General features: G+C 30.7%; 1 long non-coding RNA gene across 2 annotated transcripts in view; it reads right to left on the bottom strand.

Moving 5' to 3' along the window:
* Positions 1 to 8371: 8371 nt before the first annotated feature.
* The window catches only part of LOC118204430 (uncharacterized), a 53443-nt gene continuing 36332 nt past the window's right edge, over positions 8372 to 25482 (bottom strand). The window contains exons 1-2 of one of the 2 annotated variants that reach the window (XR_015042615.1): positions 23398 to 23552; positions 8372 to 9002 (exon numbers count right to left, since the gene is read on the bottom strand). This is a non-coding gene — a long non-coding RNA (uncharacterized LOC118204430). Of the gene's footprint in view, positions 9003 to 23397; positions 23553 to 25482 lie in introns of those variants that run through there. The other variant, XR_015042614.1, reaches the window with a different exon arrangement.

The raw sequence follows: 25482 nt of genomic DNA on the forward strand, positions 1-25482 counted from the left end.
CAAACCATAAAATGTTGAAAAATAAAGAAAGTCGAAACGTCGAAAAATAAAGCTTGATTAAAGATTTAAAGATTCTTGTACAAGAAGACTAATCCCCAGCACATTCGCTGTTTCGAATAATTAAAATAATCTCAAACAAAAGCTGCAAAAAATTAAACAATTCAAGAAACAAAAGAAATATGAAAAGGGATATAAGATATAATAATAAACATAAATTTTCTTATTTTACCAAAATAAAAATGTAGAATCTTTATAAGAATGAAAGAGTCTTTTCTTATTGTTACGAATTTTGTGCATAGGTAGATTTTAGTGCAATCATTTGTGAAATTGTTGTATTTTGCTTCGTAATGTAATATGAAAAATCTAAAGAGACGAGAATTGCCGAAATGTAGGAATACAAGGGCAAGTCCATTTAACATTGAGTAAATGTATATCTCTGTAATTTGGCGAGATATCGCCAAGCTGACAACGGTTTGGCGACTTATTTTGTCTGCAAATTTGGCCAGAAACTTCCAAAAGTCTCCACACTTGCAAATCATTTGGCGACATTTCGGTCCAATCTCTGTTTCACCGTAGCAGGTATTGTAAATTGAAATAAATGTAATTGATCACTGTATCACTTCAACAGTAATTTGACCCTCATATTGCTTTCCAGTAATTTCAATAAGGAGAAAGCTCTGAGTTAAGCTTTATGCAGTCATTTACATATGATTGGAGTTTTTGTGCATTCTGAATACAATTCATAAAGATTAAATGAATATGACATTTTGAAATTCTTCGTTTTTCTCTCTCGAAGATTAGATAGAGTATATAAAGCGTCGGTAGATTTAGATATAATTAAGATTAAATAGGTTAATCTAATTTTCCGTTAGAAAATGTTACTGTTTTTTTACATTCTATTGGACACGTGTATGCTACTAACAGACCTAGTAGACTTAAGGGTTAGTATTCACGGTCTCTCATTCGTAAATATATATATAACGGGTTTTTCGGATAAATTGTATTCGGATTTTCCTTTGGACTTTCGTGTGGAGATATGCAACGATACACGTAAAGATAAAATATTAACGTTATCTTTATAATCTTTATAATTTCATTTTATTTCTTAATTAATTTATCTATAAAGATAAAATATTAATTTTAATTCATAGTCTATCTAAAAGTCTTTTTTTCTGTCCCACTAGTAGTAATATGATTGTAACTAAATCTTCCTGAACTGCGTCATTTCTAAAATAACAGTTGTCTTGTGATACTTATATAACGAAACTAACGAGCAAAATGCCATGACGTCATGGCAGCAAATGGGAAAGTGAAATTATTTTTCAACACAAAACAGCAGCAAAGAAAAGAAAATCATTTATAAAATACTTTTCATACCAAAGCTATTAGTAACCAGCAATAATAAAGCGATCCTACCTCTCTCTTTCCTGAGAAAGGCAGGAAATTTAACAAACTGTCTGCTATCAATACATTATAGCAAAAGTGAAAGTGAAACCAATAATCAAATATTATGAATATCAAAAGATAAGAGTAACTAATAACAATAACCTAGTTCTAAGTTTCTGTGTTGAGAAATTCAGTAGCTTCGGCATTGTGAATCTAGACATGCAGTGTTCTTTTTTATCATGCTTATGGCTGCTAAAGGAAATTTAGATTTTTATGTTCAAAATTTTAGAATTCACTGCCTGCTTTCTGATAACCGTTCCTCTACTTGTCACCCTACCATAAGCAGCTTCGACTTCGATTTCATTAAATATGTTTAGTAGCTGAAGAAGACGATTTTTCAAACGAACAGTCTCTGAAATCGGTTAGCTATTTTACATCGTTATGTACGTGATGATGATCCGGTTAGAGACATATATTGAGCATCCAGGTTTTGTTAAGTACTATTCTAATTTCATAAGCTGGATAGGGTGCTCAGAAAATATTTGGCATACTTGTAAGGACACATAGAAGTGGCCAGAATATTCGGATTCTGTAATGGAATGCATGTGCCAAAATGCCGCCTTAAGGTATTATAGGGCATTGCTGAGGGGAAGGTAAAAGCATTCATCTGACGTAAATTGCCATTCCCCGCACGTATTTCGAGTGATAAGCATCGTTGCAAGAATGCGAAGTTCGACTACAAGAATTCCGTCTATGGAGGCTGCTGTGAAAACGAAGCGGTTCCTGACTAGATGTAAAATAAACGATACTGTGTGTCTTCTTTGAGCAAGTGTTCTATTTCCCAATGCAGATTTACAGATAAAATGCATGTCCACTACTATTGAGGCATACAAAATGCTTTTTTGAGCCGATCAGTAATGCCCTGTACCGTCTCAACGAGTCATTTGGGTCCAAACAATCCAGTACGATATTTGCGCATACGGTCTATGACATCTAGATTTTTTTTTTTTTTTTTTTTTTTTTTTTTGAGTCCTGAGAAATCAGTGCAAATGGAAGCTGCTTTAATTAAACATATTAGTAATTCAAAACGAAGAAACTTTTATTTAGCTACAGCGGGTGATAATAATTAAAATTTTCAAAAAGTCGCGCCTTAGACGGTGGCTTAGGGCGTTTGTACTTGGAGCTGGCACTGATCATGTTAAACAGTCTCTGTGCAGTTCTTTCGTTGTTAAGAAGAAACGTGCTGAGATTCATTCCTTCATATTATCTGACAGCCTCTTGTTGTCTTTTGTATTTTCGATAAATGAGGAATTTAAATAATTATATTTCTTGAAATCATTTTTTGGAAATATAAAATTTATGCAGAATGTCGAGAAAATTATTTGTATAAATTATACTTCTGAAAACTTGAAAAGTGCAACAGCAGCAATATTAATTTCAGGAAGCATTTGTCTTCTTACTTTCTCACTGTTTTCGACGTGCTAGAACATACATTTGAAGAAAATGATGGATTGGAACAAGCTAAAGTATTTAATATACGCTGCTTGAATCAGGCTACATACCAAAGGAGTATTTTTAATTGGGATAGGTTAAAGTAGAAGTTTATATATAAAAACCGACAACACATGAAGAATTGAATTAAAGTCATTTAAAGTTAGTGCAATGAAATGTCAAATAAAATTATTTGAAATCTTTTTGCAGTTTTGTTCGGATATGTATGTCAGTGCGCTGTAATCAAAACGACCAATTCAAAACATTTGCAATATTCATTCTATTTAAGTTTTGTATCTAAGTATTTTTATTTTTCTCATAAAATTTACGTACATCGTGCTAAATAACGCATTTATATTCTTTAAAAATGTGTATGCTATCAACCCCCGATTAACAGAGGAGGCATTAACTAGGTTCCGTACTAACTATACCATGTCTAAAAAATTTAACGTATTTTTATTGCGAAATGATGAAAAAATTATTATCACAAACAATAAGAATTAAGTAACGTCTCTAGCAAAAATATAAAAGGGAGAATAAAATGTGACGGAAAACAGTGACATTATATGATTTTCCAATATTTAGAAATTGTTTTTATATATATTGTCATGTAATTTAATTGTCTATATTCCGTAATATATCGGATGGCCATAGATAAACCGAGCCCAAAGCAAGTGAAGTCTTATCATGTCTGGTTTGGTTTATTTTGGGCTCCCATATAACATAGCCATGCGGTTCATGTGCTTTCGCAATTGCGTTTGGTTCGGTTTATCCTGAGCCATCTTGTTACAAACACTAATAAATCATCCCTTAAAAATAAATTGTAAATCTCAAAAACAAATTAAGTGGATAGTCATTTGGTAGGATACGAACTGCGCCAAATTTGATCGAAGATTTCCTTCCCCCTCTTATCTAACTCACGAACTGCGCAACGTTTCCTGTCCCCTCTTTCTTTACCAAGAAGATTGGGTGCTACAAAAAGTCATTTATCGCCATTAATGGGACATTTTATCGAGACTGCAAGCCACTTTTTTCATTTATCAATATTGTAAAAATTGGGCATACAAAACAAATACTAATTTAAAATCTGACGTGTGCTAAAGTGAAAATGAATTTCTTTTACACTCATTTTAAAGTTTTATGATGATTAAAAAAATGATGAGCCAGATCTTTTTTATTCTCTGTAAGAATTAAAAACTTTCCAAGTTGTAGATTTTAGTCGCTGATATATATATATATATCAGTTTTGAATAATAAAATTGATAGATTAATGACATTGCAAAACTGATACATAATCAACCTATCAAATATCGGATTTGTAGCGCACCTTCAATAAGTTTCTTGTCTAAATAAATATTACAAATCATCTTAGATAGTAGAATGATTTTAACTATCAAATTTACCATTTGAAGTAAATAGTTCTAATTTAATTTAAACAATTATCTTTATTAAATCTAAAAATTGGATTTCTTAAGTGGTTCTAAATTCACACTAATATTATTGCAATATATTGCCATATTAAGCTTTCCATTTTTAGTCATTGATAAGTTATTTAACTATTTATGGTTTATTATTTACGGTTATTTTAAGTTTATTTAACTTTCTTACAAATTCCATGTTTTAATACTAGAAACGTTTAAATATTTATTCTGTTTTCCAGTTACTCTACTTGAAGTACTTTGGCATGCATTTAATTTCTAATGCACATTTAATTAATAAATTGATAATTACGAGCGTCTACAGAATTTTCATATTTAGCAAAAAAAAGGGGAAAAACGAACTCCTTTATATTCATATCTTGGAATTTTCAGTTCCCTTTTAATCCATTCCTTTTTCACATATTGTTGCACTGTATTCAAGTTTCACATGTATGTTATGATAATAATTAAAATTTATTTACAATTTATATGTCAGAGTTCCAAACGCATACTAATGTTGTTATAATAGATTTCATGCTAAGCTTTTTTTTAAATTTAACTATTAATTTCGGCAAACATTTACATGATTACTTTAATTAACAAAAACTATTTCTAGCACACTTTGATACGGAATAATCTTTTGAACGCCAGTGAGCTATACTATATTTTCCAGTCTAGTTCAGACACCATGACTGTTATTGATGTCATTTATAAAAAATACAATTGGTATGCTTTATAATTATTTAATTTATGATATTATTATAATATTCTTTCCTGTAATATTGTAATTAATCAAAGATGTTTGTAATTCTAATATGTATGTTTACTAATATATTTTACTTTCTTTGTTAGCTCTCGCTTTATTACTGTTATTCAAGTAATTAGCCTGCTTGCTAAATATTCTTTACTTAATCTTGTGATCGTAATATGTAATTCTATTTCTTTATTTTTATTTTCCTCTTGGCTACAATTGGCTTCAAAAAGTGAAATTGTAACCCTGTAGGCAACGGGAAGAAAGAAATTTTGTTTGGCGCAGTTGGACTATACCAGGACGAGGGGGGGGGGATTTTCATCCGCGCAGTTGGAGTTACCCCAGTCATTTATCTTCTTTTTCCAGCTGTGAGGAGTTACTTATACGAAAAATTTTTCTTTCTACTTCAAAGTGTATTCTTCTCGTTTTAAATGATAATTTAATTTAAATAACCAAATGATGTTTCTTTAAATTAAACTACTTAGAAATACAATTAATTTTTAATAGCACTTTTCTGTTAATTCTAATAGCACTTTTCTGTTATCCCTTTTGCGTGTGTCTTTTAATTGACTGTCGGATGATCTTGGCCTAACCACGGATTTCGTCCCCGGCATTTTCCCGGTTAGTTAAGTGTCTACTGCACACTGTTTTTGGACGTCGTTATATTATCAGAATATATATTGTAGAGTCTTCTAGTATGTTTTGGAATCATACACTGTAGACCCTACCTGAAAAGACTGCGAGGTCTTGGAAGAACAGATGACAGCAGAAGAAGGTTTAAGTAACCTTTTTATTTGAACTTAATAAAACATGCACTCTCTTTGTGCTCACAATCTGACACTACTTGTGACTAAGTAACTTAACGGAAAAATAAGATGTAAAATCACAATGGTTCCTTATTTATCTAAACCGTTAAATCGGCTGCACAGAGCAAAACCGAACCTAGAATATCAATATAATTTAAAGAGAGTGGCTAAAAGCGCAAACTATTCTTATACAAGGCTACTAGTTTAAACACGCGGCATAAATTTCAAACTAACTCTCCTACTACAAACTTTTAAAACAGCTGCTTAAATACAGATTTGCGTACTACGTCATTCAAATTTACATTCTGGAAGGAAACTAAAATCAGAAGGGAAAGGAAAGATTTTGAAATAAAAAATAATTGGTTAGAATAAAATAAGATCTTTACAATGTTATAAATTTTTACTTGTATCTATGTGCAGATCTGTCTGTCTGTCAATATATATGCAAATGCGATAGTAATTCGGATTGTATCTTTTTTGAAGTTTATCCTTTTGGCTTGTTATATACAAAAGCAACATTTATGATTTATGTGTCAGGTAACCAAAAAGTAAAACACTGAGGAAGTTATAAAATGGATATTAATGGTAAATTGGTTTAATTGGATATCTACGGCATCTCTGTGTTACTGCAAGTAATATATACTTTGAACAGTTGCAGTTCATCCTGCTAGCTTTGAAAGTCGTTAATGTTTTGCAAAACGGAGATGAATTTCTCCTAGCAGAAGGAATTTTTATGAATGAGACTTACTTCTTAATGATTTCTTATAGAAAAGCTGTTAAAGCGTTAAAGAGACTTTCCAAAATGTTCATGACAACAATTTTGTGATTTCTGGAAGCATTCACCACAAAAAATATGCCCCTTAATCTTTTCTGAATCTGAATAAATGGACGAATTCGGGAATAAAATACTGTAGCCACCAACGAAAAATCTGGGAAACCTGGCATCACAATCAAGTTTATCACACGAAAGTGTATAAATAGTTTCTTATGACGAACGCTTCCATTTTTTTGAATTCACGTTACAAAGTGGACAATCGTGTTAGATTCAAGAACAGTTGGGAAGGTTTGTTTGTTTGGTGATTTTTGTTTGACACAGAACTTATGAGGTAACATTTAAGAAGGTCTCTTCAAATATTTCAACAACTTTTCTGTAAGAAACCGTTACAAATTAACGCTCAGTCATAAAAATTCGATCTGCTTGGAAAACATACATCTTCAATTTATAATAAAAACAACAAAAACAAAAAGACCTTAAAATTTGACAGCATAAGCTACAACTGAAATTTCCAGTAATTTCAAGAGAGAGAGACAGAGATTAATTGCATTAATAGTAGTGAATAGTAGTAATGCCACCGTAAGAAATCAGATTTGCCAAGTAGTACTAGCCCATTTTCCATGAATTATAGCAAAAGAATGAAACTTTTTTTATAGATATTTATCATTTAGTTTCGTACTATTTACAGCTTAAAAATATTTCTGCATCCAAAAGTTATTGTAGCATATTCCAATATTCTATTGAGATCTTTCCTCAGTTAACAGCATTAGTAAAATACTCAATATAAGGTAATATTTAGAAGACTTTTAACTGTCATTATTATGGAAGATACGCCTATATATTACACATTTTTCTTTTTAATGCATAGTAAGTATATGTACTCGCAGTTTTATCTTTGTCATTTAGTCATAGGCCTTTAGTTATAACTATTACTTTTGATTAATAATTATTGTTCTCTGCTCCTTAAGTTTTATATATACATATACAGGGTATCATAGAACTGATAGTCACAAATGAGTGATAGAATATGGTAAAAGTAACAGTTTTCATAATACAATCTATGATAAAATGTGAAGTACAAAAAGTATGAAGAATATCAAAAGCGAAAAGTCGTCTTAATATCTGGGATAGCAGTTTTTACAAGAAACTGAGTTTGTTGTTTACAAGAATTTTTCAAATGAATGACGAACAACTGCAGTACATGTATCTCAACGAAAATGCATCTCATTTACGAGAAACAAGATGACTTTCTTGAAGACCTTGTCACCAAAATAAGCATGGTTGTTGAGGAAGTACATGATTTACCGTAAAGTTAAATGAACGTTTATGGGACACGTTTAAAATGTTAAGTAAAAAGTGGAGAAGTGCAAGTGAAAAAATAGATTTGGATATACCTTTCATTGTTTCAAGGGAGAAAAAAGAACTATTCAAAATCACAATGTTTCAATCCCAACCATGGATGGAATTTTTTAATGATTAAATATTAAACTGAAGTGTAGGTCAATGCAATAAAATGCTCTTTTTAAATTCTATACCAGTAGTTTTTAAATTTAAGTTTCCTAAGCAGAATTTAACAATAACAGCAGTAAAATAATAGAATTAAGTATAAATTCTTAAGAATTGTTTAATGCTTATGAACATGATTCTATGTTGTGAAAAAGGTTATGTGATAATACAATGGCACAAATCAGTTCAGTGGGAATATATTAATGAGGTAAATTTAAAAAAGAAATTAAGCAATAACTTCATGACTAATACGATTTTATTCTCATCAATATTAAAAGAATATACGATCATACAAATATGCATATAATGAGATATATTACAAAATTTTTTAAACGTGGAAAGAAAACATCTTTAATTTAGTAGAACACAAATTTACTAGATTATGAATAATTATGTTTTTTATTATGAGGACAAACATCTTTGCATTATTAGAATCAAGTATCGGATACATAGGTTGAAAATAAAGAACTGATTATAAGAAAATGTACTTCAAAGAAAATTTTAAGAACATGAAGTTTCTGTAATTTAAAATTATTATATGACACAAAAATTGTCTCTGAGATGCTCGATGAAAGTCTTTTGTAGAAATATCTGATTATGTCACAAAATAATGGTTCACTTTAACCATGATATCCGTATCCATGATGTCCATAACCAATGCCAATATGACCATGAATACCATGACCATGACCATGTCCATGTCCATGGCCGTGGCCGTGACCATGCCCGTAGCTGTGGCCATAACTTCCATGTCCGTAATATCCATAACTTCCTTGGTGACCACCGTAATGATAGCCGTGTCCGATAAGTTTTGGGATTATTCCGCCGTAAGCTGATGCTAACAAGACTAATATGAAAACTGCGAATACCTGTAAAGCAGAAAAGAAAAAAATATCCATTCATATATATATTGAATAAATTAAAATTTTATTCAAGCAACTTTGACACATTTAAGAAACTAATTATGATAAAATATAAGCAGCAGAAGCTAAAATTTTGCTGATATCTTACACTAACCAAAATTTGTCTTCTTTTAAATTCATGAAACGACAGCATGTTATAAAAAGTACTTTTCGTTTAGGTAAAGTGGTATACATGGGTATTGAACGAGCTCCGACAGTTGGACAGACGAATGCCTTCGGTTTGATGGTTATTCCATTCTTCTATAAATTAAGTAAGGAGTCCATTTTTTTTTCTTTTTTAACACAGAAGGGTCGTTAGTCTCGAAACGTAATTTTGCGTTGAATCACTGTAAAAGGCTGAATCACGTTTCCACCAAATGTTATCACCCTGTATTATTTTATAAGAAATTAAATAAAGGAAAATATGCATGAATGTAGATACGTATGGTTTCTCGCATCGTAAAAAACAATGGTACCTATAGCTATCAAATTTTGGATAACGTAATCGTCTACCCAAACATGAGCAAAACCCAAATTTTGAATCGAATTTATTTCTTTATATATTTCATATAATGTAAAACTTTAACGAATTTTTGATTAAATAAATGTAACGATTTCAAAGCGAGCAGTGGCAACACTTTACGAAAAAAATCATGTTTATCTCCAGCGGTCAAGGCTGTCTATCGGGAATTCGGAAGATAAGCTGTTTTTAAATATTTTGTGTTCTAAGCGAGAAGAACATGATATTTAATAAATAAATGCAACACACAAAACTTTACAAAAACGTCCTTTTGCACGTGATATAAAATCTGAAAGCAGGGGCAATTTCCCCAGCAGGGCTAATAATTTATTTTTGGCATTTTGCGTCGTACACTATAAAATGCCATTTCACTTTTCAAATTGTTGACATCAAATATTAGAGCCCTGCATTATATTTAAAGAAATTAAAAGACGAAGGATTTGCATGAATGTATGTACGTTTCTCGCATTATCCATATGTGAGTTCCTACATAGCTTACAGTATTCTGAACAACCTAATAGAAATGACTGCTTCAAGCGGTACACTCAGTTACATCAGAAACTGAGTTCGCTTCAAAGAGTTATCAGAGTGAATCCTGAATTCAGAACTGTATTTGCTCTTTATATTACAGGTAACGGTATTTCTCTTGGTATTAGGAGACTTTGTCTCATCCTTGCATTCTCCTCACGCTGGTTGTTTTTGGCCCACCGGTGGTTGAACGGTTAAAATCACTAAACACCTGTAATTTGACATGGGTTCGGATTTTCCATGTTTCGTTGTTTTTCCCGTATGTGGATACGAGCCAATTTCCCTTGAAAAGTGTCTTACGAAGGCAGCCATCCTCTTAAGCTGGTAGGCTTTGAGTGCTTTGCCATAATTAAGTAAATCGAAACTTGAGATATTTACAGCTATATATTTGATTGTTTTTTTTACTTATTTAAACAAAGTGTTAAATTTTGTCCGGCTCATCCAGTGTGATATTGAAGATATTTCTAAAGATCCGCGATCCACAATAGTATCAAAGATGACAAGTGTTGTAAAATATTCGAGGCAGGAATGTCCCGTGGCAACGAAATTTCTTCGCAGTGACAAACGTGACCTGAAACTAACTGTCGGTGAGTTGTGCTTTGAGTAGTGAAGGCTCATGCATCGAAGTTTGGTAGTGAGGTAATACAAAATTTGTTTTATACTTTTTTTCCGCTAATTTTTTTCAAATTTCCGCAGCTAATTTTTAACTAAACTAAATTTAAACCAGGAAAAATATTTAAATGGATCCGTTGATTTTGATCTGGAAGTTTATAAAATGAACACTTGACACATATATGCGGCGTACTGAGATTTGTAAGGCCTTTATTATGAGGAAAAACTGGAAATTCATAAAAGAGGACTTATTTTGAGTGATAAAGCTTTTGTAAAATTAAAAAAAATCTCAGTTTTTGAATACTTTCTTCTTATATAAAAATATTCCGAGTTATAATAAAAAATAATGATAACATCGTTTCTAGACGTAAATGACCAAAAAATTCTTTTCATATCCTTGTTAATGAGAAAAATTTAAGTTAATATGAAATATAAATTTTGGACATTTTAACAAAAGAACAACAAAAGAATTTTTTTAATTTTGTAAATTAGCTATTTTCTAGATTAACGAAAATTTTCGTTTTTTTTTTTTTTTTTTTTTTTCCAGTTTTGAACAAGAATATTTACTAAAAGGTTATCAAAAAGAATATGCCTATTAACTTTATATGCTATTTTTTATTTTATATGTTTTATAAGAATAAATAAGTTTGAATTGAAAAAATTTTTCTGAAAGCTACATTAATGATCAAAAGGACATTAATTCATTTATACAATGTCATGTTCAGGGTTTAACTTCAGATGGAGCTCCACTGAATAAGTTCAGGGTTTAACTTCAGATGGGACTACACTTCTTTATAAAAAAAGTGAAAAATAAAATTCTATATTCGCTTGAAAAATGCTTTTACTAATTAGGTAATGTCTGATATAGACTTTAGTTTTTAAAAAACATATATGCTTCTTGCCACTGGCGTGAGAAAAATAATAAAAAGAAGAAAGTACAACAAATGCAGTTTAGATTCAAGCAGAAACATCCACTTGAATCCTATTGATTAAGTAAAATAATTATATATGTTTGCTATTATGGAGAAAAGGATTTTGTATAATCGAAAATATTTTGCATACATGACTATTGATGATGTAAATGGATTTTAGCGCATTATCCTCTACTTTATATGTTGAAATGAGCGTTCTTTGAATATAATAAACACATTACGTCTAGAAACGATGTTTATTAGAACTTCTTCGGAAAGTCAGATATTTAAACCAAACAACACTTTATTACTAATGACTGAAATACGCAAAATTATTTGGTACATTGCCATATTTCTTGCAAATAAAAACGTCTTAAATTTTGCTTTTCATTATTTTCGATGTGTGTCTAAATATTCTTTAAAGCTAATGTTCAAATGTGCGTTAGATTCATAATATTATTTCATAAAAAGTTTAATTGGAAAAGTTTATCATATAAAAAACAAATTGCTTGTAAAGATTGTTAATATGTTTCTAAGGCATTTTTTCAAGCAGGATCATCAAACTGACCTGAAAATGATATATTTTAATTATCTATCAGCAATATCTGCCTTTGTTTTTGTTTCAATTCTGTAGCTTGATTTATCGGTTTTTTAGAAGCTTTAAACCTTTGTTTGTCCAGTGTATGCATTTAAATGTGATGTTAAGGTGTAAAGCAAATTGGAGTAGTAAGTTTACTTACGCTAATTGCGTTCTGACAAATTTACTTGTGTTATATCTAAATAAATATTATAGTTTTATCAAAAAAATCAGAAATAGCTGAAAGTTACTGAACTTTAGTTACATACGTGCATGTATATAATATTCACGCAAAAAATTATATTTTTAAAATAACGAAAAGAGCAATTAATCCCATTGTTGTCATTAAAGAAAACCTAAATATATTTAAACAATAATTTAGAACACTGCTTCTTTAGAACAGATACTAAAAGAACTATTTAAGATACTGTAATTTCACTGATGTGTATATGTAAGTTTCTCATTTGCAGGGCATATACATAGTTCAAGATAACAATATTTATATTTTTAAATATCTTCTTTATAACTAATTCTCGAACAGTTTAAAAAGAAAGTAAAATATAATTGGAAAGTTAAAATGCGTATTTATCTTGAAATAAAAGTTTTCAAATCGCCGAGTAGTTGAGGCTGCTAAATGCTGGGAGTTCGACCTGGTCTAGAACCCAGTCGAACGGACTGGTTACATGGCTGGTTTTCGTGATTTTTCCCAAGTGTAACGTGAATAACAGTCAATTTCCTTTCTAAAGTTTTTCACAAAGACATTTTTCCTTTAGGCAGATAGTCCTCGTCTGCTTTGCTGTAATAGTCCAGGACTAAAGAGAAGGGCTAGCTCATAGAGCGTTTCCCCCTGAAACATGCAGTGAGGAGTGATGACGTAGCAATGATGCCACTGAGCGCGGAGATGCAATTGACAACATAGAAATTAGCGTTTTAAATTTGAAGAACCAGCGTTTAAAATGAGCTGTGTGTGAAAGATAGCTATAATTTGGAAGAGACAATGTTACTGCAGTATGCATTTTACACTGCACATTACAAAATTTAATAGTTCTTACTCAATTTTAAAATAAAGTGCGCTACTCTTAGCATAAAGTTCCTTTTTTTATTTGCAGGAATTTTTTTTTCTTTAAATGCCTGTTTGTTTCTAATCATTTCTTTATCTGCATGTTAACTAAGAGAACAGTACTACTGCTTCTAAGATAACTATAATAACAGCTATTTAAAATTAATCAAAAAACAACCTTAAATTGGCATAGTTTTAAACATGTATGGTTATATATGGCAAAATTTCTGCTAATCTAAGTTTGAGTTTCAGCCTAATTGTAAATTTTACATTGGCATGTTTTTCTCCCGATTCAATATACCGTATTTACGCGAATCTAATGCGCATCGTTTTTGGCCAAATGTAGTATTCAAAATTGGGGTGCGCATTAGATTCGATGGCGCATTAGATTCGAGTGCAAAGTTCGCCGATGACCGTGAATTGACCCCGACAGGTAAAATTAAGCGTGCTGCACCGCACATTGTTGCACTGAGTTTCTGCTGCCTGGAAAAGCATCGAAGCACAAAGATTGTGAAATCTTTCAAGAAATGCTGCATTTCAAATTCACTGAATGGCAGTGAAGATGACGAGCTCTAGAACGCCGAGGATGACGATGCTGATGATGATGATGAGGAAAGAAGAAATGAATCTGCGTCTGACGAAAAGAGCTGCGAGGATTCCAGTGATGAAAACAGTGAATAAAGACGTTTACTATTAATCACTAATTGTAGAAACTGTTAGCTAGATAGAAATGTTACGATTTATTTCATGTTCATATTTTACGATAGGTACCGTATATACGGTAGTGGTAATTAACAGTGATTGTTTCATATAACAATTGCCCACTAATAGTTTAATTCTATGTTCTACTACTTTATGTATAAATCCATTGTTGTATAAAATATGGTATCTAAATTTAAATAAAATTATCATACCATTAATTGATAGTTTATATACAAATCCATTGTTGTATAAAATAAGATTCAATAAATTCCTCATATCATTGATGCGCATTACATTCGCCGACAAACAATTTTTTTATTATTTAAAGTTTTAAAATGGGGATGCGCATTAGATTCGATGGCGCATTAGATTCGCATAAATACGGTAATAACATATATTTTTTTTTAAAATAATTTTGTAACTTAGGATTACATCAATATTTCATTTAAATAAATACATGTAAGATTCTTATCTTAATTTAGACAAAACAACTTTACTCGCAGTACCTAAAATAATTATTTAATTTTTCAAAAGTGGGGGTTAGGGGGCAGGTCTTCTTATGCCAATTACTTTAATATTATACTTTATATATATTTTATCTAGAATGCTAAGCTTACACAAAATCAAATCAATAATAACAGAGGATACAATAAAAATAACTGTAACAATAACTTAACAGAATTAGTTCTCATTTGAAATATGCTTTACGCTATTAACTTCTAAAATGCCATCTAGAAATATTTCAAATCAAAACATATTATATATGCTTACTTGTACAGTCGCAATGCAACTACAAGTTGTTGAAATATTATTTATTGGCTGCCACATTCGAAGCAATCCATTTTTTTGCCTTTTGGGTTGCTTTTCTTTGGGAAAAAACATATGCATTTCTATTTAAGAAACGTATTCTAATAAAAGTTCTTACTCTGCAAAATAAACGAATTGCTTCTCTGTTAACTTCAGGATAATATTTCTCCAGTTTATTAATTAAAGAGCCAATTACATGCTTCCCTTTATAGTAAGTTGTACCATGAACTGCACAAAATATGTTTTCGAACTCATAAATTGTATTCATCCATGAATGAGAAGGTGTAGTCAAACCTCCTAAGGACAATAATTTAATCCATTCTGAATTAAATATTGGTTCATCAGCACTATTTTTAGATATTATTCCCAATGATGGGTCTTTGTCTCGCACACGATAGGCAATATAACCTGCAACATATGTTAATGCTTCTTTTTTAGGCTGTCGAAAATTGTCTGTCGGAATTCAATTCTAATTTCCATGCCATAGGAGAAGGTTCCTCTATGAAATCCAAATCCAAATCATCAATAATATTTATGGAAAAGCATCTTCCTCCTCAGTTTTCAAAGCCCTTTCAAGTATTTCGGATGTTAAATATGAATCAATATTTCTGCTTTAGTCATGCATACTTTTGGAGATAAATTTGGCAGCTTATTAGCGAGTATTAATTGCTTTAAGCGGCGTATAAGTTCACTAGGTGATGGATGGTCATTAAACCTACCAAGCCCTCGAATCTGACTAAAGAGACTTTCAAGTGCATCCTGAGTTAATCTAGAGGTTAAAATATATTTAGCATCATACGATGATTTCAAATCCTGGTGTAGGCCAAAAAGAGAATTTATTGAAATTATTATTCCTTTTTGGAAAGGCAGTAAGTTGGCTTTTCCCTGAACTCTTAATCCACCAATGACTTTCTTCATTAATTCCAAAACTTGAATTTGTTTTTCATGATGTTCATTTAATCCAAATGCGCTTTAAGTATTTTATCTGAAGGAGGGTATGTTTTCGTACTATTCATAATATCGAAAAAATTGTCGATTAACTCAAAGAAGTCGGATGCTTTTTTATCTCCTGTGAGGTGGAGTATACCTTTTGCTGCAGTTCTTGAAAATAATGTTTTCGCTGGAGCGACTTTTTGTCTCTCGTTTCCCTTGACCATTAAATAATTTGGTTTTAGTTTGTGATACAATTTAATTTTTCCTGAACCTTTATTTAAAACCTCTTTAATAATATCAACATTTAAAACAGTTACATCTTCTAAAACAAATCCTTTATCTAAAAAGTGGTTTCTCAGTAATTTGAGGCAGTGCGCTAAATCTGCAAAAACCCATATTTTTTTCGTTTGGAATAATGGATTTGGAAACCGAGAACTATTAATCGAAATCTGTAACTCTTTCCACAAAGTAGTAGATCCTCCTAAATCAGACACTATTGCTTTCACTTCTACTCCAGATGATTGAATATGTCTTATGAGTGAAAAAAGAAGTTCCTTCTTCATTGGAGCGTTAAAATCAAAAAATATTGGTTGTTTCCACTGCGAAATGAGACCTCTGATTAAAACAAACTGCACTTTTTGAAAAGGACCGAGAATTTGGTCCAGTTTAGAGTCATAGCAGAGTTTAGAATCTATGTGCATTTCGTCGAAACTGAGAACGCATATTTTTTTCTACAGAATTCAAATATTGGCATCTTTCCTTCATTACAGCAAGAACATCACTCTGAATTCCTGGACTACATGAAAATTTAGCGCACCATCTCTTTAATGTGCTAGTGCCAGGTAAAGGAATTCCCGTTTTTTTCTTTCCAAAAATCGTAGCTTTTAGATGACAGAGCTCTTATGACAATGCAAGTGAAATATCTTCACTAGTCCACCTGATTTTTTCCTTCTTTTCTAGCAATGCGTTAATCTGCGTCTTTGTAAAAATATGCTTTAGACGTTTTTCCAAATTCTCCGATCTGTTCTGTTTTTTCCTAAATTTCACTGTTTGGGATTTTAATTTCTGAATTTCCGATACAAATTTCTTTCTAGATGTCGTCCACCTTCTTTGTCGCTGAGCAAACATTCTAAAATTTTTCTTTTCTCTATTTTTCAATATTTTATTACAATTTTCTAAGGATATTATTTTGTTCTTCAAATTATCAATACATTCTTGTTTATCTTTACACTTAGGGCACTCAGATATATTGTCACATAGGGCATTGTCACTTGTGAGTTTTATTTCAAAATCATTCACATTTGATTTATTATTGTCAGCTTCAATTTCGTTCTCGGCCTCAAAATAAATTTTCTTTGGGCTTAATTCGTGTAGTCTTTCAAAAGCACTCTGCATTATTTTTCTTTTCAAATGTCTCCGATTTCTTGGTGTTGTGTCGTTTATTGCACACGATAAATTTACTTTCGGCACAGCATTGCATTTCAACAGTTTCTTTTGCGGCAATCCAAGCAAGCGATTTCTCATGTCATCTTCATAATCACTGCACAGAAAATGTTCGCTGCAAATTCTTGCGTTTTTCACATTAATAGAATCTTGTCTTCGACATTTATGTATCCATTCTTTCGTCAAAAGCAAATTAACCTTTGGGAAAGCATGAAATACAATATCTCTTCCTTTCGTATTTCTATAAGTGTTACGGCACGTTGCTACAGCACAAGAAGCCATATTACATAAAGGATACTTTAAATATAGAATTTAAAAGGAAAACTGAATAAAACTATATATATATATATACACAAATTATTTTAAATATTTGCATTATTAGAAAACAAATATGTATGATTAACATTAATTTGGGATATGCGATCTCCAGAAAATCGTCTCGCAAATGAATGAAACTACAGTTTTAAAGGCGCGAAATCAGAGCAGGTGCAACAGAGACACGTCAGATTACTTCTGGTCCCCCCCCCTCCATGAGGCTCGCGTCGGCGAGGAGTTGAACAAAGGAATGACCTAGCCCTTCTATTTATCCCTGGTAATAGTCAAGTAACCTAACAAAAGGTTTCAATCTTGATCTTTTGATCATTTCATTCTCCTGTTTCCTTTAAAGCTCAAAAGAGAGATATCCTGCCTGAGCGCAAAAAGTAAAAAAACTAGAAATAGACGTCTGTTTATCAAGATTAATGTATTAATGTAGTACGTACATGCATGATACACTAGCCGCTGGGGTACGTACATTTTTGACCACCTGGTGATTATAACGAAATTTATTATTTTCTCCAAAAATTACAAAATATGAGTCCAAAATACAATAGCATATGTTTGTTTCTGTGAAGTTGTGGAGACATTTTTTGAAGTCTCTACAACTTCACAGAAACAAACAAGTATTTCCAAAAAACAAGTATTTTTTGGAAGCAGGAAAGATAAAAAATTAGCGATGCCTTTGCCGGGAATAGAACTGCGGACCTCTCAATTACGCGCTGAGGGTGCAGACAACTAGATTACGAAGGCTCGATAAGAAGGCGGGAGAAATACCTTATATACTCCCCCCTTTTAAGGGCGACTGGGGTTTTAGAGGACCCACTCGCCATATCCTGGGTGAGGAGAATCATCATCCAACACCCTTTTAGTTCGGGCGCCACTGTAGAGACATTAGGTATTTTTGGAAGCAGGCAAGATGAAAAATGAGCAAACGCCTTTGCCGGGAATCGAACCACGCACCTCTCAATTACGCGCTGAGCGTGTAGACAACCACACCACGAAGGCATGCCAAAAGAAGGCGGGAGAAATACCTTATAAAGTTAAATGATTATTAAATAAATTACTGCTTTGCCGTATTTGTTCCATGACGTATATTTTCTATGCGCTTAAAAATTTTGCTGATTAATCTCTCTTTTAAAATTTAGCTGGTAATGAGAAATATTTAATGTAGGAGTTAAATTCAGGCATAAAAGCAATCTCTGATTAGAGCAGATTTTAAATAAATTGTAATAATATCGAATTAGATCTGACATAAATCCGCTTCCTGAAGAAACAAAAATATTTTTCTTCTAAGCGAACTCTTGAAATCAATAAAATTTCATTTAAAACCTGTGAAAATTTTAGATTACTTTTTTCAGTTTAATTTTTATATAGGAGTGTTTCTTTTCCATTTACAATTGTAGGAAATTTAAACAATTATTTTGTTACTGGCTGCATTGGAAATATAGATATTAATATGTCTTCCTCACGCACTTTGATTCTGAAACTTTAGAGCAGTATCTATAGACCCAGTATAAAAGAAAGCTTAATAAAACAAGTCTACGTATTACCACAGAGCTTTCTAGTATAGGCAACAAATCAGACACTATTCAATGATATAAATTCAGTGAATGATGATTCAATGATATACACACACACACACACACATATATATATATATATATATTATGACAGTGAAAAATAAGAGTTCTTTTGCATAAATGCAAAAGAACCGTGGAATAAATTATAAATAGAATATATTCTTACAGATTACATAAAGTAAATTCTTGCAAACTTCGCAAATAAAAAATTTTCATTATGGTAACGAGAGTAACGTGATAAATACGTATAATCATATTACTATGATATGAAATTCATGAACACTTAAAGTTACTCAAAATTCGAGCTTATAAACTATCAGCCGTTTTTAAAAGTTAGCATTTCTGGAATAATAAAATTAATAAGTAAATGAAACTATCGGAAACATTCACTTCAGATCCAAATAAGAATTGCTTGTATTTCGCCAAAAAATCCCCACGAGCAATGTTGACAGATAAAATTCTAACTTTAGATATTCAACCACGGATATATGCTAATAATTCGTCTAACAGAGTTTCATTTTTTTTTTTTTTTTTTTTTTTTTTTTTACGAGAAACAAATTTTTATCCTTTTGCGTTCCACAGAAATGCAGAGAGTATTTCTCTAAATTTAACGAAAATCTAAATTTGCGTAATTTAAGAACAACAATGCCTTAAGGTTTAAGAAGGCGAGTAAATAATAGTCATATTTCAAAAACATTAAAGCTTTCTACAATCCTGCTGTAAAATTAGAAGTATCTTTAGTAAGAAATTAGAAGTATCTTTAGAAGTATCTTTAATTATAAATGCTCTGATTTCTGAGGAAACTATTAGTTTAAAGTAAAAAAAAATACATTTATGATTTTAACATGGTATGTTAATTACGATTATGATTTTAATATGATATGTTTTGATTTTTCATATATAAGAAATAGTTTTACATTTATAAACACCAATTATCACTAGTAAACTGCAACAGGCTCAGAATGCAAGGTAATTAATTTTGATAAGCATCTGAATAAAACACTCTGCATTTAAAATTCATCGAAAAGTTATTCGTTTTATTTTTATCGACAGTGTAAATAATTATATCAAAGCAATCTCTTAAGTCATATAACTATATGCATTTAATGAAGCTTTCTACAACCGATATTATGCTGGAAAAACCAATATAAATGTATTATTGTCCTTCTAGATGCTTCTTACATTATTACCATATAACTTAAATTATAGTTGACTAATTTACCCTATTCTGAAAGAAATAAAATTATTCATAATTATGCAGTTGCCTAAACTTAGGAAGCTGTAATTATAAAAGAAAAGTATTCAAAGAAAGTTAACGCAGATATGCATTCATATTCAGTATTTTTAGAAATTACTTTATTTCTTTCTACGAAAGCAAGAATATAAACCTGAGTACGTAAAACTATTATCAGGAATGAAATGGGGTACCCAAAGTGTCAGAATGACCCTGTGCAACGAGTTTTTATCTCCTCAATATACTTGTCACTTTAAGAGGAAATACCAGAATGCTTTTGGTTCTACTGAATTTTGCGAGGTTAGTGTCGCCCAAAATTTTTATTAATTAGTATCTATGTCTTGAAATTTAGACTTAACGGTAGATATATATCGAATAAATAACTGGCAATTTGCGCTAAAAATTGTAAGATCTCAAATGTACAGATGGGGACTTTATTAAGGTGCGAATCAAATAAAAAAAGGAATTGAAGTTTTATGAAGGACGATACCCTAACCAAAAGTAAAATAAATGCAGGGAATAGTTAAAACGTGTGACTCCGAAGTCTGCATTTTATTTAATAATTCTTGAAATTGAAATATATTAACATTCTGGTTTTATAAATATTATTTTTGCTACAGATAGGTTTCAACAAAATAATACGAAGCTTCTCCACTAAGCCTTTAACGAAATTCTTCTAAAAGTCAATAACTAAATTTGCAACTTTTTATGGAGAAGTAGTATTGTCACTGAAAACACTGCTATTTTTTCTCTTAGTACCGAATTGTTTTAATCATAAATATATTCTTTTGAGCAAAGGAAGCAGCGAAATACTCGTACTTTGTTTAATAATTTTTGGAAGCGTTGTCTTCATAATTTTTTATTAATTTTGTTAAGGTATGATGTATTATCTCTTCTTTTGCAAGGTAATGAGGCACAAATAAAAAATAAAGAAAATAATGAATTAAAAAAGTAAAGAAATTTAAAATTATAATAATAAGAAGAATCGTTTCCTAATACGTCCTTCATTACTTCTTTTATTTATGGAAAATTTAATCTTTGAATAGTTAAGTGATTTAAAGAAAAGGAATTTTTCCCCCATTTTATGTCGATCTATTTTCTGCTAAGCCGTATATAAATTTATTAGCAGTTCACGAGTTAGAGGAAAGCGATCTGGACTTTATTTTTATATACCTTTGAGTAAAGAATTAAATCTTATTTAATAAACTGCAAAATCATTTAAGCGAGATAATGCTTGCTTGAATTATATTGATTTTAATTATAAGGTTAGATTATTGGAACATAGTAAAGCACACAAGGCATAACTGCCTAAGGAAAGGAAGCCCTTCGAGGGGGACTTTCTAAGGGAAAACACTTGCCATTTGTGCTACTAAGACTCTCATTCACGTTACACTTGGGGAAAACCACAAAACCCGACCATGCAGCCTCCTCATTCGCCTAGATTCGAGCCTAGATCAAGCTATTATCATTCAGCGGTCTTATCTACTCCGCCATTAGTAGAGCCAATTTAATTATAATTAATTTACTTTTAATTAGTTACTCTTAATTTTAAAAATCTTTAATTAGCATACTTAATACTTTTAAATATCTTTAATTAGCATAATAAGTAATTATTTTACAAGATAATAACGTTAAATATTTTATAACTACTATTTGCATTTAAAACAGGAAATTCTGGTGGGAATTTTAAAACTATGAGGAAAGTAAATTATTGTCGCAAATTGTTGATCTTTATATAAAAATCAAAAGACAAGGTTGATATTTAAAATTTTCTTAGTCTTCTGTATTTGATATTTAAGAGAACTTATTTTTAGCCATTTTTTCCTTACTTGTTACCCATACAATTAAAGGAAGTGAATACAAATTACAATAAATTTATCATACTTCGAGTACTGACAGTTTTAAGGCAAATTATAAATTTTGATTTGAAATCGCTGAGTTTTAGCAGATAATTACCATAAAATCATCTTAAGCTCTACTCTTTTAGGTTGGTTGAAAGGAATTCCTAATTTTTACTATGTGAAGCAGAAATGACAAATTATTCCTATGAAATATATTACGAAGTCTTCTTCGTTGACCTTTTTTTTTTTGCCCATAATAAGTTCCTAATACAGTTTCAGCGAATAAAAAGGTGTTCACAATTTTTGAAGGAAATTGGTTCCTAAACACAATTTGCATTTCATGCATTCCGGGTTTCTATGAAAGGTATTACTTCATCTTCATCATCATCTATGTCACTGATATCATATATGAATGAAATTTTACATTACAACCATTTATAAAATTATTAAGCGGATAACTTTATAGGTAATTTAAATCCAAAGACAATTCCTTGAAGTGCCAAGCATTTCTATTAATTCTGTAGCATAATTTATATTTCATGCTGTACTTGCTTTCATGAAAGACATTGATCATTGCTTCGTATACCTCATTAATATCAGTTATGAAGGAAAGCATTATAATCATTTATAAAATAATAAAGAGAACTGATAAATTTTATGGATAAATAACGGATAATGGTAAAAGAATTCGTTATTTTCAGCAAGTCGTTCTGAAACATAAATTCTTAAAACTGCCACGACGTTCGATTTTCAATAATAATCAACAGTATTTCACTTAGTTTTAGAACATCATAAGGTGAGAAATTATAATGCTATTATAATACCCTAAGGGTATTAGATAGGAGTAAAGCATTATTACATTACTATGACATTACTTACATTAAACATTATGATGACAAGAAACTAAACGATTTAAAAGCGAGCAGTGCGGGTAAAAAAAAAAAAAAAAAACATTTTTATCTCCAGCGCACGAGACTGTACATCGGAAATTCTAAAGATATGCTCATCTTAAAATTACTTTGTGATACTGCTGTTGAATTGAATTTTATGATTTAAGTGCAAAGAACATGATATTTAATAAATAAAGGTAACACATAAAACGTTAAAAAAAGCCTCTTTGGGTGTAATATAAAATCTGAAAGCTTTCAGATTTTTTAATTTTTTTCATAAATTACTTTCATTACCAGTTTAACTTGTTTTATATTTATGATGTTATTATGAAATGCTTAGCTAATTTTTATTGAAGTACCAATTTAAATTACCTATAAAAGAATAAAAAAATTAATTTGTGCTTACTAGGAACTTCATGATGAAATAGATCTTTCAATGGCACACAAATATTCTGAAAGTATGCTGATTCTGGAAAACTTGAAGAATATTTTAACAGAATATTTTTGTGACTTTTATATGTATCCCTAAAGGCTGCCTTTGTTCTCTATAGGATACTTTTGTACATGACGTCAGAATACCCCCGAGGTCATTGGGTGAGTAGCGAAATGCTGAGTGCCCCCAGCTTTTTCGAGAAGCTGTTCCTCCACTCTCTTATCTTCAGTTTTTGATGGATGCTTGCTTTGCAAGAAGAAATAGCAAGAAAGCCCAAACATTGCGAAACCACAAGAATTCTGGACAGTTTTCACATGGAACTGAGTTTATTTTATTGTAGCCTTCTACAATCTTAGATGTCTTGCGCATATCAAACAAGATATTAATTCAGAGGAGATTCTAGAGATAACGATAGTGAGTATGAACCTTGAGATAAAGTCTTGAGTAATACCTATTGTATTCAATTAGTAAAATATGCAAATATACAGGCAATACAGAAACTATTTTAAGAAATCCCAGTTATGACTGACTTGACATTTTATTTCTATAGTGAAAACATGAAATTTTTAACGTTCATTAACGCATATTCGAAAGTATAGCTAACAAGAAGCTGCACCGCATTTGTATTCTTTGCTACAATTGATGCAACATTAATAATTCTCCAAAGTAAATAATTAACAAAATAGCCTTCAGCTGCAAAGTATGTGTAGGATTTTCTATAATCTGGTGGTGCTAATTAGTCTCATAAGCAAATTATCGCTATGTAGATGTAACTACAAAATCCAAAGAATTTAAATAACTAGACTAGAATAAAGATTTAAATAACGTTTTTATTAGAACCGAATTCGAAACATAAACTCGCACTCTTGTGTTAACAATATCAGCCACAACTCGTGATGATGCAAATAAAAGAAAAGTCGAATTCGTGTTAAACGTGTTATTCGTGTCACATGTATATTTTCTCCTTCATAGGTATTCTTATCTTAATTTTGTTAACAGTTAAAATTAATAATTTTTCTGAGAAAGTCGTTTTGAAGTTTTTTTTCAGATTATAGATTAGGGGCCTTTAAAATAGAAATTATTGTTATTTGAGAAAAATAATTGTTAATAAACCTTGTAATCGATTCAATGAACTAAATACGTTGATATATCATGTATAATTAAATCTTTTCTTTATTAAATAAGCACTTAAGCCTCTACACAGTGGTAATTTATGAAAAAATAATATCATAACAGTTTCTTTAACGTACAATTTCTAGCTTCTAATTATTAAATAATGAGCCTATCGCAACTATTGCTTTAAAAATATATCTCAGGTATTAAACTGAAATCTGCACACCGAGATGAGATTGCAATTCCTTTTTAAACTTATTATTTATATACTTTTAACTTCTGAACTACTTTTTTAGTTTCTTGAAGCATAGAAGGTTAAACTCTTCAGTGTATCAGGCTGTAATCTGAAGTTTTTCAGATTGCAGATTATTAGCCCAAAAAGAACGTTAGTTCCAAATGGGGTATTAGTCTCGAAACGGCATTTTGCGTTGAAACACAACAAATATCGTATAACTTTTGTTTCTACCAAATATTTTCACCCTGTATTATATTAAAAAAAATTTAATAATGAAGAATCTGCATGAATGTGTGCATGTTTCTCGCGTTATGAAAAAAACGGTGCTTAGAGCCATCAAATTTTGAATAACGTCGTCCTTCATCCGAACATGGGCATCTGGAAGCCTGTGTTTGGAATTTGTTTTATTGTCATATTTTGTAAAACTTTAAAGAGTTTTTGATTAACAAACTCAACGACTGCAAGGCGGGCAGTGGAAACACAGTACCACCCCCCCAAAAAAAAAATTATAATCTCCAGCTCGCGATACTTTCTATCAGAAATTCTAAAGATATACTGTTTTTAAATATTTTGTGATTTTTCTGTTGAATCGAATTTTATATAGCGTAAGGGCCAATAACCTGATAGTTGATAAATAAAGTAAACAAACAAACGTTAATAATAAAAAGACAATAAAACGTTTTGTAGATGAACGGAGAAAAGACTGATAA

This window comes from Stegodyphus dumicola, chromosome 8, assembly GCF_044657685.1.
Source record: "Stegodyphus dumicola isolate Sdum_Otavi_A_Nest chromosome 8, ASM4465768v1".
NCBI lineage: Eukaryota > Metazoa > Arthropoda > Arachnida > Araneae > Eresidae > Stegodyphus > Stegodyphus dumicola.